General features: G+C 50.5%; 1 protein-coding gene across 1 annotated transcript in view; it reads left to right on the top strand.

Moving 5' to 3' along the window:
- Window positions 1–558: 558 nt before the first annotated feature.
- Window positions 559–15,690, top strand: part of LOC144755109 (uncharacterized) — a 124,466-nt gene continuing 109,334 nt past the window's right edge. The window contains exon 1 of the mRNA XM_078643622.1: window positions 559–667. The gene's annotated coding sequence lies outside the window, so the exon portion shown is untranslated. The remainder of the gene's footprint in view (window positions 668–15,690) is intronic.

The raw sequence follows: 15,690 nt of genomic DNA on the forward strand, positions 1-15,690 counted from the left end.
ACTTCTGTGAATAATTTACCTCATTCCAGGTCGTGACTGTGACTGCCATCCGACACTCTACTTTTCGTAAATATGTATTCTGTACTTGTATTACCCTATTCGCGCCACCGTTTCGTATTGTATCATCTTGAATGTACTGTAACTTGTTAATATGTAACTTTAGCCACGAGTACTTATAGATAGTTGTAACTACTTCCATGCTACTCTCATTTCTTATGTAATTTACTTCGTTCTATTGTAAAGCGCTGACACCTCTGGGTAAAGTTCGCGCTATATAAAAATACATTTGAACCAATTAGTAGACAGACTCACGCCTGAAACTGTTGCTTTGCACGTATTATTTAACATCTCCTCAATTCCCACTAGCCCTTCCCATTTACGTTTTCCACTTTCGAGGTGTTTGAGTAAAGTGATACAGCAGGTGTCCACCATCTCTTCCTGCTGGCTGCCGCCCTTAGAGGCAACCTGGCGTCGGACAACAACACTTCCCAGCATGCTGTGCGGGAGCAGAGGGCAGCTGTTACATCGCAGGGCTAAGGCCGCCTGACGTGGAGGATGGGCGGGGAATGCTGCTGATACTTTCGTTTTCCTGCCTCTTGCTCACTTCCTGCTCTGACTGCACAGACGCCTCGAGAGCTGCTGCAGGCTTGCACAGGCTTCCTAGAAGGTGGGTGCTGGAAATTGTTTAGGGTTTTGGGATGAGTCAGTGGTGTCATCGGGGGTGCACAAGGCATTCTGTGAAGAATCGGGACCCGTGCAAAGTGCATTGGTAGAGAGTGTTGCGAACTTCTTATAATGGCATCTATGCGCTAGAGGTGGTCGTGACGTGAACGTTGTTTGTGTTGATATGAAATGTCAGATCCGCTCTCTCGTGACACCTGAAGTTTTTAAACCCACCTCACTAAAAGTGCGTACGAGCGCAGACTACATTACATTTCGGGCGGGGTTTGTGTGTGTATGGGGGTGGGGGAGTGGGGGCGTCACAGACGAATAGCCCGGTCGAGAACCGAGAGAGTGTCTGATTTGGCTCCAAGAGACAAAGCACGAGCCAAGCCATCGAAAGATGTTAAATACTTTTCTGTTAAGTACATTCGAATATATCACTGAATTGAGTTACATTTATTGAAAGTTAGGTATCTTTTTTAATTGAACAGTCAAGAATATGCCCCAACGAGTTACCCCAAATATGTCAGTTTGTCATGTTCTCTTTCTATATAGCCTACCTTGTTATTTGATGTGAAGCAAGATTATTTTCTGTTAACTATATATAAGTGAGGTTTATGCAGGTTACAGGTCCTGTATTGAATTAATTCATGTGGATGGTTGAGGGAAACAAGACATGGTGGGGTAAAGTGATGGGCTGTAGATCAGAGTTTGGTCTAGTGGGAAGTAGGGATTTGACTCCACAGTTACATACGTAAAGTTACAAAACTATAGGGTTGCATCCCTTTCCCTTCTGTTTACTTTCAAAGGCAGTGCTTTGTGTTCAGTTATTAATGTTTTTTATTTATTGTTAACATAGGTGGTTCAATAAACTGAACACACCTTCAATGTACACACATGAATGCATGTGCATAGTCATAAGATTCAAAGGTGAGCATTTCTGTTTGGAATGTTTCCACAGACACTAAAGATAAAACACAGGCCTGCCTGTGTGAAAGCATGCAGCAAGAGCAAACTCCGCGGTGCCCTGGTACCGCTTTGTTTTTTTGATAATTAGCTCGAAGCCTGCCTCTGGTTGCTAAAATACTTCATGTGGGCATTTCGAAAGCTTCCCTGGGAATGCAGTCTACCCATTGCTTACCATTGGCTTTGTGACTCTCATGTTCTGACTTTCTATTTGCTGGCTTGATTTGTTGTAGGTTGTCCAGTATGTCTTCGTCACTCTGTGGAGCAAATCTTATATTCTTCCACAAGTCCTAGCTTCTGTACACAGGATTTTTAAACTTTGTTATTATCATTCTATCGTGTCCCAAGGAGTGCCCTGTGGAAGATAATAAAAAGTGGAAATCCCGCTGAGTCTCCTTGGTGCCAGCAGACAACTACATATTGATACGTGGATTTGTTTTAAGCTAGTCCATGGAACTCGTGTGTCTAGAAAAATAAACAGTTCACTGGAGGTCAATCAGGGATGCGTGCTTGCCCTAATACTTTTCAACTTGTATATCTCTGACCTGTCTAGCGTCCTCAACAACACTAATAACCCCCACCGCCCAAGATCAAGGGCAAACATATTAACAACTTGCTTAATGCAGATGACCTAGTACTGTTTAGCCACACAAGAGTCAGTCTGCAGCAGCTATTAGACGCTTTCCATTTCTACACTGATGCAAATTGGCTGGAAGTTAACCTAAAGAACACAAAGGTTCTCATCTTGGGCAGAAAAATCAATAGGCTGGGAAGTTGACATATTAACGGCTATAGGGTTTCCAAGAAACAGACATATAATTATCTCACTGTCACAATTGACGCAAGGGGTTCCTTTGTCCACCAGAGTAAGGTTATAGAAGTAAAAGCCCTGGCCCTGTTGTCTTCTTTCTTGAAACTGTCCAGTTTGCTGTGGGGGATGAGCCTCGATCTACTCCTGAAGGTAATGAGGGCTACATTTATTCCAACTTTGGTTTATGGAAACGAGATCATGTTGGAGAGGAATGGGAAGCTCCTCAAAAACCTAGTCACTAGGATCTATAAGGCCACTCTTTGCCTGCTGAGACCATCTCAGCTGCACAGATCTGACAGGAACTTTGCCTCCTTGATCAACGGGTGGCACAGGCAGGTGTCTTTTTAAATATCTGCCATAGACTCTGGTCGGCACTGAGGAAGCTTGGATGTTTTAAACTCTGTGGATAAAGAGTGCTCCTTTTCTTCAAAAAAATTCTGCAACTTTTCCTCAAGTTCAGATCCAAGCAACTTTATTCTTTCAAAAGTCAGTCATAGTGTTGCTGATTTCTGACCTGAATCTGTATGCTACTCCTACAAAAACAAGTTCCTTCTTGCAGTAATAGTGGCACCTTCTGTTACAGCTGATGGTTGAACCACATCAGACGATATATTGGGGACCAGCTCCATCTGTTTTGCCATATATTCCAATAAAAAGGAGCATTCAGATCCCTCCTGCACCGATTTGGAGTCAGAAATTGAAACTGACTGGTATATGCACCATGTATCCCATTCCTCAGATAACTGCGCACCACCATAACCTTCCCTTAATGCTGAGTCCCTCTTTAGGTTTCGCCCTGGGCGTTGCAACTGCGTAGCAGTTGCTCCGCCCATGGCGAAACCTCATGATCCTACATATTGACTTTCAGCCTCTGTCTCCCATTGGCTAGCTCCATAAATGGAGGCTAGCCATTGGGAGACAGAGGCTGTCAATCACGCTTTCTCGAGAAAACGCGATTCGGGGGCGTTTCTCGGTGTTTTTTAAGTCCCGCCCCTTTGTCCTGGGCCGCGCTGTGATTGGCTGCCGGCCCGGGACACCCCCGTGACGTCATTCCCGGGCCGCGCTGTGATTGGCTGCCGGCCCGGGACCTGACTTGTTTTATCTGGCACCTCTTGTGACTTTTATATACTTTTTAAAACAAGCATTTACAATGCAACGGTTTCGCCTTTGGAAAAGTTAGAGCTATTGGCATTGTAAATGACAAAAATTGTATTTATGTGTGGGTTTTGAAAACGGGTAAATAAATGGCATTGTCATTTACATTGCCAATAGCTTAATCTCTCGCAAATGTGAGACCTATTGTACCCTACGGACAAGCTCAGCAGACAGCAATTACTACCACACACACACCCAGAGCCACACACACACACACACACACCCAGAGCCACACACACACACACACACACACACCTGCGCTGCCTAATTTTTTGCGACAAGGCGGGATTATGAACACTAAAGTTGTATTTCAGAAATTAGCACAGATGTCTTCTGCTTATGTCAATACACAGTATTTTGCAGAAGGCCTCTAAGTTTACACAAGCCCGCGGGCTGCTGCTGTAATAAGCTGTATCGGTCCACCTAATAATGACTTCATGTAAGCAGTGAGCCCAGGTGGGTTGTTGGTTCCTGACCTCTTGCCTTCATCTCCTATTTTTTAAAGTAAAAGTGGCAATGAACTTTCTGACGCGGGTCAGCAGGCTTTCAAACGAGGAGCTTTATTTGAACTCCCTGACAGTGACAGATGACTGCAATAATCCGATTTCACCATATGCCATAACAAGGTGTATAGTTAACTCACCACTTAACACCTGAAAATTGATACTTCTGAAAAAGAATAAAGTGCGGCTCTGTTAAGTTCCTTCCCATGGCTATCTGTCGTCTCCCACCGTTCCCCCATCCCCTCGCAATTTCCTCTTCGTCTTCACAAACAGATCAGCCGATTGAGATAGACTTTGCGACTTTACTCTGTGGACACGAACGCAAACAGATTCCTAAGTGTTTTGGGGATTTTTGTGTCTGGGCTGGTGAAGTGCCCAGGGCCGCTCAGTGAAATGAGCTTTCACCCCGGGAAGGTAGTCAGCGTGCCCGGTCATGCCGTTTCTCTGCAGTTTTTTGGGAACCCGATTGTCTTTTGCAACCTGCGTGACCTGCCCTTTTGACTGGCTGGCACCTCGCCTGTGTGGGGTTGAGCTCACAAGGCCTTCTCTTTGAGGGGCTTTGGTAAACCTTCCTGTCAGGCCGTCGTATAGGCCTCATCACCAGAGAGGGGAGCGGAGTGGAGGGTGGGCAATATTCTTTTCAACTCCTCTCACAAGCGGAAACACAGAGGAGGCCTTTGTCTGCCGGAGCATATTTCATTAAATAAAATGCGGGCTACGGAGCAGCCTGTCAAGCAAATTTATAAATGTGACTGAATTCAACTTGACGTGTTTACGTCACCTTTTCAAAATGGAGGCTCCAGAAGTGGTAGTTTAGCAGTTGTATTTACTTCATTCAATATGTGACCAGCTGTATTAAAATGCTCATTTCGAGCTAGACACTTCTGCAGATGATATCACCTTCAAAATCAGCAATTCTGTAAAGACAACAATGTGCTCTGGGCATTGAGCGCTCGGTTTAGATGCCACATTTCTCTTCATGGTTGGTCATATGTGTAAATTGGCACGTTCATGCCCGGCGAACTGCTGCACGCGGGGCGGATGTCAAATATGTGCAAAGAAGCTGCACTTACCATACACAAACCGCAAAAGCGAATCAGAGTCGCAGAAATAAAGATGAAAGAGGTTCTAGAATGAGCAAGTTATTAGTTTATGTTTTTTTGCCTGGAGGGACAGGGTGAAATTGTAGCCACGGATTCTAGTGTCTAAAACACCTGGATTTATTGCTCGCCAAACGATTGAAATGATATGTATCTCTGTCCGTCTCCATTGTTTTCATGCTGCTGCTGGCATGCTGTGATTGAATGCTTCGCGTTTGTGCAGACTAGAAGCCTCTTCCACTCAATGTGCCTCATTGTCGAGTTTTTTTGTTATTTCCCAACTTAGTTCTGCGCACCTAGCAAGGTTCACGTTAGGTGATAATTATTCTCCTCTTTATTACGGCTGTTCGATCTGTGAATGTCAAGCACATGAATAAGAAAGACTTTGCATGTTTTTAGACAGGTTTTCACGCGTGTTATCAGAGCCGGGTATTGACTGTAAGTGTATTCCGTGCCCATGAAAGGAGTCGCATTAAAAGCACAAGAAGGGAAGGCCTTCTCTCTTTGGCTGAAGAACTGGCAGGGGGAGAGCGTGATGGGAGCCATAGCACAGTGCTCTGTTTGTGCACCTCCAGGCCTGATTAGCGGCAAGCTACTTCATGGGCGAGGTTTAGTGCAGACTTTGTGCCATTCCGCTCTCTGCCAACCTCCAGGGACTGCCCGCAACAATGGGCTGCCAATTAGTGCGTATTGTGAAGGCGGGACACAGCGGGAGGGGGGGGTGGGAACGGACAGGAGGGGGGGGCAGGAAGGCAAGAATATTAAACAAAGCACTCACCTGGACTTCTCCCGGCGGCGGTAATATAGTCACTGATAATTAAAGCAGATACAGTTCTAGGCGAGAGATAGATATAAGGAAGCCTTTTTGGGCTTCAAATTCGGGAGTCTACCGCCTCCCGAAAACGAGTTGTCGACTGAAAGCACAGCGCGCCCTGTAGGGATTCGGGGGCGTGTTTTTCGTGGTCTCCCCTTCCCATTGGCTGGAAGGTAAAATTCCAGCCAATGGGAAGAGGAGAGGGCGGGACTTAAAAGAAGACACGGAAACGCCCCCGAATCGCATTCCGACGGGGAAATAGTGACCGACAGCCAATCTCTTCCAATGGCTAGCCTCCATTTATGGAGCTAGCCAATGGAAGACAGAGGCGGGACGAAGCCCCATACTGTAGGACATAAGATTTCGCCCTGGGCGGAGCACTGCTTTGCAGTGCTACGGCCAGGCCAAAACCTAAAAATGGAAACCGCGAGAAGAGGCAGCAGCCGTGCAACCACGGCCCCAGGGGGAGGAGGGAGGACAACACACACACGGAGAGCAAATACAACACCAGCAGCAACATGCAGCTGGCACTGAACCTATCGCTGGCAGGCAGGCCTGTTCGTAATGCCGCCTCCCCTGCTCTATTTTGCCTTCACCAGTCATTTACGGAGGATGCCACCAGATTCTGACAATTTGCAATTTTGCTCGTGAATATTCAGTTCTGTTAAAAGCTTCTGAACGAGCAGCCGTAACATGCCCTCATCCAGAGTACAAGCACGCGCCTCTGGGTCTAATTTTCGGGGACATGCGCATCCTGTTTTTTTGCAGGAAACGGCGAAGCAGTCTAAATGCTCCCTGCATCCCTACTTTTTAGAAAGTTAGCCTCTACAGCTGCCGCGTACACTATATAAAATAAATTACAAATCAGTTTTAAAAAATGTTCACTGCTTTAATAGAAAAATATGCACATGTCTACTTAATACGCAGGATGTTAATGATACTGTGGCTTATTATACAAACCCCAGCATATCCTGCGAGTATTGCAGTGGGTACAAAATGTACACCTTAGGCAAGTTTTACACAAGTAATACGCTGTGTTAGAATGCAGAGATACAGGTTTATTCGGCTCAACAGGCGTAGTTGTTATTAGTTTTGGAAAGATGAAAGGCTAAGTTAGAATAAACCAGTGATCTGTGGGTTGCAGATTTTTTTTTTGCAGCAGCAGACAGATTGCCCTACAGAAGTCTTTCGATGGAGAGGGCGGGGTTGACACCTCTATGCTCTGTGTTGGATGTTCAAAGCAAATTATAATCCATGATGCATGGTTCGGGGGGGTGGAGGTGGTTTGGGAGAGAGCTCATACTTCCCGGTGCTGCTATAGTTTCACCCCCAAATATTTTGTGGCAGAGCCATTAATCACCTATTTAAGCTTTTGAATGCGACCCTTCAATGCACACTGCGATAAAGGAGACTTCTGGCCTAAGAGATGTGGTCTGGTTTCTTTAGGCCCATAACCAATTGACCCAGCGGATTCTGGGCTGCTTGGAACTTTCCAATCAGTTCCTTTTTAATACTCAAGAAGCGAATGTTGCTAGTGCCTGGTCTGGAGTCGACTAGTACCGGCAGCAGCCTCGCTAAGACATATGGGGTATAGATACAAGGTTCACTTCAGCTTCTTCTTAGCTTTCGCCTTAAAATTGTGGACTTTAGCTGCTTCCTAATTTGGCAAGAGGTGAGTTTTGGATTTACCACAAAGCACGCAGGAGAAGCCCTGTGACATGTAGCCACATGTCAAACGAACTGGGAGATATTTACTTTCTTTGACCCTCCACTTTCAAAACTATTACATTTTCCCATGAACATGTACCAACGTATCTTGTATGTGGACTGCAAAGAGATACAGGGGGCACCAAATTAAATACTTATATGTAAATATGTCCACAGTCCACACAGGTGTGCCAGCTAGCAGCTTCTCAAACAATCCTCTACACAGGAATCAGTCAGAGTTGATGATCGAGGGCCTCGAGGATCAGAGCAAGTAACACACATCTATCCACTTTACTAGAGCACATCATACAGATAAAATGCTTCCATATACAATTGGTTGTGGGTTCCTGAACTCTCAGGCGAGTAGTACAACATGCCTACTTGGCTTTGCATCACAACCCTAGCAGAATAATGTTAATTCTCCGCACCTAGCAGTCACATAGCAATACATACGAGTGATACTTTTTTTCTTTCTTGGCCGCAAATTTCTTGATTGCTATCTTTCCGCCCTGTTCTCTTATAATTATGCGGTAGGGTTGAGTAATTGTGCCAAGAAAAGGAAATTATGCAGCAAAAGGCTGCATGTTTTGTATTGGGATTGCTTCATTATTTTGACATTTTTCAACTATTTAACACTGTATGGGTATTGGTTACACATCATCAGTAACTGTTTAACACCCAAATATACCAATAAGCAACGGAGAGGTCATCAGTCCAGCTTTGCAAAGGGCCTTCCATCGCACTGCAACACGTGTCACTGCATTTATAGTAACTTTTGAAACGTTGGAGCTAGAAACAAAAACATTTTGGCTAAAATCTGAAGATTATGCAACCGAAGATGGATTATGTGGCAAATCTATAAATTATGCGAAAATCGCTGAGGCAGCACAATCGCATAATTCCGGTGGCCCTGGATGAAACACGCACAAAATACAGAGCACTGCGAATTAGAATTTGGATTTGCAGGGTTCTTGCGCGGACTTTGTCATGTGGAGGGACATGTTGAATGACAGGGCTAAACACTCGCACACGGTGAATGGCCATGTGCATAAAATAGGGCATGATTATCACCACAACACTATAAATTACATTTTTGCTCTGCAACAAAGACGGCAGCATTCTGCATTCACAGCACAAGGAATACAAGCCAGGATTGACTCTGCATCATGAATCTTAATGGCGTACTATCGACTACTGGTTCCCGTCAATACGGCTCAGCCAATCGCATATTTCGACCCCCCTAGCTTTCTGGAAAGGTGCCCCCTTTTCTTGATGAAAAAAATGGAGCTGCTCAAAAGTTACACGAATATGATTAAATAAAATAAATCTGTAGAGCAAACACCACAAACTGAATTCCTTTACAGATACTTTGTTATCATTAGCTAACTTATCATACAAGTTATCCACCGCTGAAGGATGAATGCCTGAATCAACTACCTCGGGGCTCCAACGTGCGATCTGCAAGGTACCACGCAGATCTTTGCAGCAGGAGCATTAACTTGCAGATTAAACATGCAATTTGCAGGCAAACCTGAGTTTCCACCTGGATTGTTACTGGGATTTGAACCTGCATAGTTTACAGACAGAACACATATTTTCGCGATAAACAAAGAGCTAACGAGGTAGAAGGGATCGCCAGCCAGCAACATCACTCTATAAACGTAAGATGTGCACTTGGGATTTTATGCACTATGCAAATAAGCACACGCGTAAATAAACGAGCAGCAGGCGCTTAACACGCCAAACTATTCCTGCATTTTAGAAGCTGTCTCGGACCTTAAAGGACCCTCGCAAAGAAGTGGAAAAGTAAAGGTCCCCTTAATCAAATTCAAGCACTATAGAACAATGTGTATTTATGTCCATCTTCCATCCACCACACCCGCCAGCCAGTACAACCGAGCAATGGCATTGTCTAAATACATCTTGCATTTTTACGACGGTTTCGACTGGGGAGACTGGCTAAAAATATGTGGGTAGACTCAGAATGTCTATCTGTTACACCAAACGTGCATAGACTGTTTTCACAGATGAAAACAAAATGGTGATCTCAAAGTCGAGGGGAGATATTGGAATGCTGGTCAAATCAAGGCAGCTCCAAATTAAGTTTTGCACATGAATACAGGAGGGGTTTTATAGTGCACTCACGGAGGAGTTGTTCTTCTCTTCCAATCCTTGACTTTGTCAGCAGCAGCTAGCTCCTAAACCCCACCCACGTAGAAAGCAAAAGGTCAATGTCAAACTTCTGTCATGAGTCATGACCCTATACAGCACTACGAGGGGCGGCCGCCACCAGGGATCCACACAGCCAAGCAGATTTATTGTTTGTTATTTTCTATTTTTGCCCTAAATTTTCTTCAAACGCAGTAGGTATCGGAAACAGAGGATTGTTGCTATAATTAGATCACGTCTCATATTTTCTGATTCATCCATGAATTCCTAAAGGAATCTTTAGCTGGCTCCGTCACCGTGTGTGTGTCCACGGGGCACACTGCAGCAGGGTAAAGAGCCACGGTGAAAACACACCGGCTGCCAGGTTAGCAGACTATAGGGCCTGACAGTACTAGGGGTTTCGCACCTCCCCCCTTCCCTCCGTACCCCGGGGCTTGGACTGCTCCTCTTCCGGCTACCTGGTCTCAATCACCCCCTTCATGTATGCGCCGGCCAGGAAGCCTGGACCAGCCTTTGTGCGGGTGGTGCCAGCAGGCACTGCAGAAGATTCCAGCCTTCTCTTCTGCCAGCTTTCCCTATGTGCAATCTGCTGTCAAAGACCACGAGCGCTCCGGTGCACTCAAGAATGTCATTTTCAGAGGGTCCCGGGATGTGGCGCGCTCCTTCGCAGCAAACTGCTCCTTCAAGTGGCTTCAGAACTGTAGGACTAACATCATGGGAACCATACATGAGAACATGGATATTTAATGCACGCACATTCTTTTCTCAATGGAACGCACAGCGTTGCAAATGCCCAAACACCGATATATTAGGCATCTTAGTCACTATTTTTTTAGAGCATTATCCGTATTATTATTATTGCTGCGGATTGTTTGCGTGTTGCCATTTCACTCGCTCCGGGTGCGTGGAAGGACAGCTCGAGGCGTGGATAATAAATAAATAACAAGCGAAAGCACAGCACGCCCTGTAGGGATTCGGGGGTGTTTTTTTCGTGGTCTCCCCTTCCCATTGGCTGGAAGGTAAAATTCCAGCCAATGGGAAGAGGAGAGGGCGGAACTTAAAGACACGGAAACGCCCCCGAATCGCGTTCCGACGGGAAATAGTGACTGACAGCCAATGTCTTCCAATGGCTAGCCTCCATTTATGGAGCTAGCCAATGGAAGAAGGGGCGGTTTCAAGTCGCCACTACTGAGATTACATTAGATTTCGCCTTGGGCGGAGCAACTGCTACGCAGTTGCAACGCCAGGACGAAACCTAAAAAAATATTATGCATTTTGGCGTAACAACTATGAGGATAAAGATTGTAGGGGGCCGACAGGTAAATTCGGCTCTGGGGTGTTTAGCTCTAGTGTTACGTGCTTTTCTCTTTTGTGGCATGGCCGAATTCAACCTTCAGCCGGGAGCGGGGTGGGGTCCCGGGTCACAATCCTTCAATTCCGTTCGTGCCAACCCCTTGCTGACCATGAAAATGATACTGAAAGAGGGGCGTGGCTTGGTGGCCGATGGAGGAAGACGTGTGAGCGCTGAGCTCCACAGCGGCCTTCCCCCATTAATCCTGCCGTAGCTGATCCTGGTGGCCCTGGCGCCCTGAGACTGCCCGTGTCTCCTCCTGCACTCCTGGGGGCCTGCCCGGAGGCGGCGGAGGCGAGCCCCCGGCTGCGTGGAGCCCGCGCCGCACCGACGGATTGGTGGGCGGCGCCGGCCATATTGCGGCCTTGAAGATCAGCCGCATCCCCGGCCTCAAGTACTCCGGCGGCCGACCTGCGGCGATACCTGGCCGGCCACTGACTGCCGAGTGGCCTGGAGCCCTGGGTGTGGAGTTCACCGCAGCAGCGGAATTTGACCCGCTTCCTTGTGGGGTGCCTGCGGAGACCCGTCGGGGGTGCCTGCACGCGAGAGGACCTGGTGAGGCGCCCGGCCCGGGGGGGGCCCTGCTGCTGCCCGACCGAGAGGCTCGCGCTTGGAGTCGGACCTCTTCCTGCGCGGCCCGCCAGGGACACGGCGACCGGCGCTGCCCCCTCCCAGCTTGATTTGGGGCCCCCGCTGTGCACCGCCTGTGGTGCCCAGGCTTGGAGTGCGGACCGGCACAGTGCAAACCGGAGGAGTGGGGTGCTGCGGGCCGAGGGCCCCGGGATTGGGGCGCATCCGGACTTTGAGGCTGCCGACCTGGGGGGGACGCCCCTGCGCGACCCCTGGCCATCCTCCATTGAGGGACCCTACCACCACCGGCTGACGAACTGGTGACCGGCACCTGAGGACGCCCGGGGGCTCCTCTCTTGAGGCCCGGGCACGCTGATCCTTGACCCTCGTGCACTTGGGTCCCTGCGCGGCCGCCCTGCCGCCATTTTGGACTGACGGAACTGCACGTCGCAGTTGGATTTGAGGGAGTGCTGCGGCTAGGGGGGCCCTTGGTGGCCGGCGGACTGCATTATATCGAGGGGGTCCCAGGCATCGTCGGAGAGTGGCTGGTTTTGGGGACCGGCGAACCCAGAGGGAGTGCCGCACGACAAGGGGCCCCGAGGATTGCGGTCTGGCGAGCTGTACGCGGGGTAAGACGTTGACCCTGTTGCTGCGGGGGAGAGACGCGGCTGCCCCCATGGGGAAACGCCCCTTGAAACCCCCCCCTGAGGCTGCTGGGGGGCCTGTGGTTGATGGGGGCCCCATTCCGGATGCTGTCCCGGCGGCGGGTCTGCCGCAAAGTCAGCTGGAGCAGATCCTGAAGGCCATCGCTGATACCAGGGAGGCCCTGCATCGTGATATCGGGCAGGTGTCCACGAGCCTGGGCCTACTACGTGCAGACCACGGCAAATTGGCAGATCGGGTCAAAGAGACCGAAACCCGAATTGAAGCGCTGGAACCTTCGTCGAAAGCGGCTGGCGCCTTGCTGGGGGAGCTGCAGCAGAGGGTGCACCTGCTGGAACAGAGGGCGGAGGACGCAGAAGGGCGAAACCGCCGCAACAACATTCGCGTGGTGGGCCTGCCGGAGAAAATTGAGGGGGCCGACATGCTGGGCTATCTGGAGGTCTGGCTACGGGACGTGGTTGTCCCGGAGGGGCTGTCGCCGTTCTACACTCTAGAGCGTGCCCACCGCGTGCCGGCTCGCCCTCCGGCCGAGGGCCGGCCTCCCCGCCCGGTGGTGGCGCGGTTGCTGCACTACAGAGATCGGGACCTCATTCTGCAAAGGGCGCGAGCTTTGGGGCCTTATAAAGTGGACAACGCCCAGGTCTCCATATATCCTGACTACTCCTGGGAGGTCCAGCGGCAGCGATCTACTTTTTTGGCGGTCAAGAAGGCGCTTCGGGAGGAGAGCGTCCGCTACCCTCTCCTGTTCCCAGCCCGCCTACGGATCATGCTCGATGGCAAATCTTCCTTCTACGACAACCCCGATGATGTCTGGGACTGGCTGGAGCTCTACAGGACCGGTGCGGATGCACATCACGCGCCTGGGGAACAGCGGCGGGCGCCACCGAGGCCTAAACGGGGCAGGCGACGCAAGAAACGTCCGCCGAAGGTTCGGACACCCACGGTCTCACAGACTGAGCAGGAGCGCAGGGATGCCCTCCAGCCGGTCTCCGACATCTCCCAGGCGTTGGACTCCGCGACGGCTGTGGAGTCGGGGTCTCGAGGTGGCACTGACGGGGGGACCTCGGAGGAATCGGTGACTGGGGACCCCGCGCCTCCGCATGTCACGCCTGGGACTGCAGATGGTCTGATGGACGAGTGAAGCTACTGCTCTCCTGAACTGGTATCGTATGACCTGCTGTGTTCGTGCCCTGGGATGGCGACATTGGCCTGCTGGGCCTGGGACTGGAGTTGGGCGGCCACCGCCTGTAGTGCTGATAGCTTTACTTGTGGAGGGGATGCGGGGGGCGTGGGGCGCGTAGGGGAGGCCTCACTGACTCGGGGGAGTGAGCTGCTGGCGGTCTGGTGAGAGAGGCAACAGGCCACCCCCTCATTTTTTCCCACACCTACTGTGGGACTCTGGTAGTTACCAGGGATTGTTGCTGTTGGGTGCTACTTATTTGGATGGGTTTCTGCTGTTGGGGACCTATTCAGGGGAGGGGTGGGGCATGGGGCTGTTGGGGTGTGTCGGGGTTCATTTCATGGGGAGTAGCCAGTGTGCGTGCGGAAGTTGCCTTCGTTGGGGATGTGCTTGTTCTGAGGTATGGGGACCCTCCTTGACCTGAAGTGTGTGACCTGGAATGTGAGGGGTCTGAATTCCATGTTGAAACGCCACAGGGTCCATGCACATCTTGTCCGCAGGGGGGTGCAGATCGCCTTCCTGCAGGAAACTCACATTGATCAAACTGAGGGGCGGGCCCTGCAGCGCAGGTGGCGGGGGCATGTGTTTTGTACCACTTACTCGGCATTTGCACGGGGGGCTTTGATATGGGTCCGGGCGGGGGTTCCCTTTCAGCCTTTGGTGACGATAATTGATCCTGAGGGAAGGTTTGTTGCTGTACAGGGCCGCCTGGATGGGAGGGACGTGACACTCTGCAGTGTCTACGCCCCGAACGTGGACCAGCTTGCCTTCTTTGCGCGACTGTCTGGGAAGCTGGCGACTGTCCTGGCTGGCACGGTCCTGCTTGGGGGGGATTTTAACTCTGTGTTGGACGTGGGACTGGATCGATCTCACCCGCCACTGGCGCAGGCAGCGGCTCACAAGTTGGCGCAGGGTAGGAGGGATTGGCAGGGTAGTTGGGGCCTACTCGATGCATGGCGGACCCACCACCCGTCGGAAAGGGATTACTCCTTTTACTCCCCCCCCGCACGATCTGCATGTTCGCTTAGACAGCATTCTGTGCTCACTGGACATCCAGAGCCTGATCCGCCATAGTGAGTATTTGACTAGAACGGTGTCTGACCACAACCCTTGCCTGGTGTCGGTACAGTGGATGCGACGACGCCAAGCTATTCCAACATGGCGGTTGAACCCACTGACGCTGGAGGACCCGGCATTTAAGGCAAGTGTGCGTAGTGGGGTGGAGGGGTATTTTGCCACCAATGTGGACACAGCCTCCAGCAGAGCTGTGGAGTGGGACGCCTTTAGGGCGGTGGTTAGGGGCGTCTGCATCTCGGCCACCGCGGGTGTCCGCAAGACCCTGCTGCAGGATGTGGAGCGTAGTGAGGACCGATTGCGCGCGGAGGAACGGCGCAACCACACGGACCCCGAGGCTTGTGGCGCGGTTTCGGAGGCGCGAGAGGTGGTGGCGACGGCATTGGAAAAGCTGCGCTGCTTTGATTATAAGGAGTTCCTGGTCCGGGCTCACGCTGAGCGGGACAAAGTGGGTTCGTTGCTGGCGTGGTTGGCCAGTCCTGGGGCCCGTGGCTCCCCTATAGTGGCGCTTGCCACCCCGGAGGGGCGCATGGTCTACACGCAATTAGACATTAACGACCAATTCCTTCAGTATTATGAACACCTTTACGTGAGCAGGATGCAGGGCCTCCCGGCAGGGCTGGAGGAGTTCCTGGTGTCGGCGCAGTTACCCAAGCTCGACCCGGAGCATGTAAAACAGCTGGGCGGAGATATCTCCGAGGGTGAGATCAGGGTGGCCATCAAACACATGGCTCGCCGAAAGACTCCGGGTACGGATGGACTCCCGATAGAATTTTATGCGGCCTACGCGGATGTGCTGGTTCCACGACTGCGGGCGGTTTACCAAGAGGCCTGGGACTTGGGGCGCTTGCCGGCGTCTACTCGCGAGGCCTTGGTGATACCCTTACTGAAGAGAGGGGGTGATGCGAGCTGCCGATCGGCGTACCGCCCGCTCTCCATGCTCACCACGGATTATAAGATCTTC

The sequence above is a fragment of the Lissotriton helveticus genome, chromosome 1_1, assembly GCF_964261635.1.
Source record: "Lissotriton helveticus chromosome 1_1, aLisHel1.1, whole genome shotgun sequence".
Taxonomy (NCBI): domain Eukaryota; kingdom Metazoa; phylum Chordata; class Amphibia; order Caudata; family Salamandridae; genus Lissotriton; species Lissotriton helveticus.